This window comes from Antrostomus carolinensis, unplaced genomic scaffold, assembly GCF_000700745.2.
Source record: "Antrostomus carolinensis isolate BGI_N321 unplaced genomic scaffold, ASM70074v2 scaffold9057, whole genome shotgun sequence".
In the NCBI taxonomy this organism is placed as follows: Eukaryota; Metazoa; Chordata; class Aves; order Caprimulgiformes; family Caprimulgidae; genus Antrostomus; species Antrostomus carolinensis.
This window is the reverse complement of record NW_010329489.1, coordinates 6,556-6,931: the sequence shown is the minus strand read 5'-3', so window position 1 is coordinate 6,931 and position 376 is coordinate 6,556. Positions and strand designations below refer to the sequence as shown.

General features: G+C 62.2%; 1 protein-coding gene across 1 annotated transcript in view; it reads left to right on the top strand.

The window, feature by feature from the left end:
* The window catches only part of LOC104528543 (ankyrin-1-like), a gene marked incomplete at its 3' end in the record, with an annotated part of 20,263 nt that overhangs the window by 13,335 nt on the left and 6,552 nt on the right, over positions 1 to 376 (top strand).

Here is a 376-nt window from a genome sequence, read left to right as displayed (position 1 = left end):
GGTAAGGCTGGACTGGGTGTCCCTGGGGCTGCGGGGATGTGTTGTGTGGCCGATGCACACCAGCCTGGGGCCAGCGTCCCTCCCCGAGAGGGTACAAAGGACCGATCAGCACCAGCCGCAGCCCGTGGGGCAGGGGGAGATGCCGGGTGCTTGTCCCGTTCCAGCAAACGGGCTGTGTCAGGGGTGGTCCCTGCTGTGACTGTTGCTTCGGGACGTGTTTCCACTACAAGCCCTGAGGAACAGCGCTTCGGTCTGGCAGTTTGGGAAACCACACACCAATGTTCGTATGTAGCTCTGAAGCAGCGAGTCAGAAAACCCACGAGCTGGTGAGAGATCCTGCTCCGCCTGAGCGTGGGGAGCATCTCCCCACAGAGCA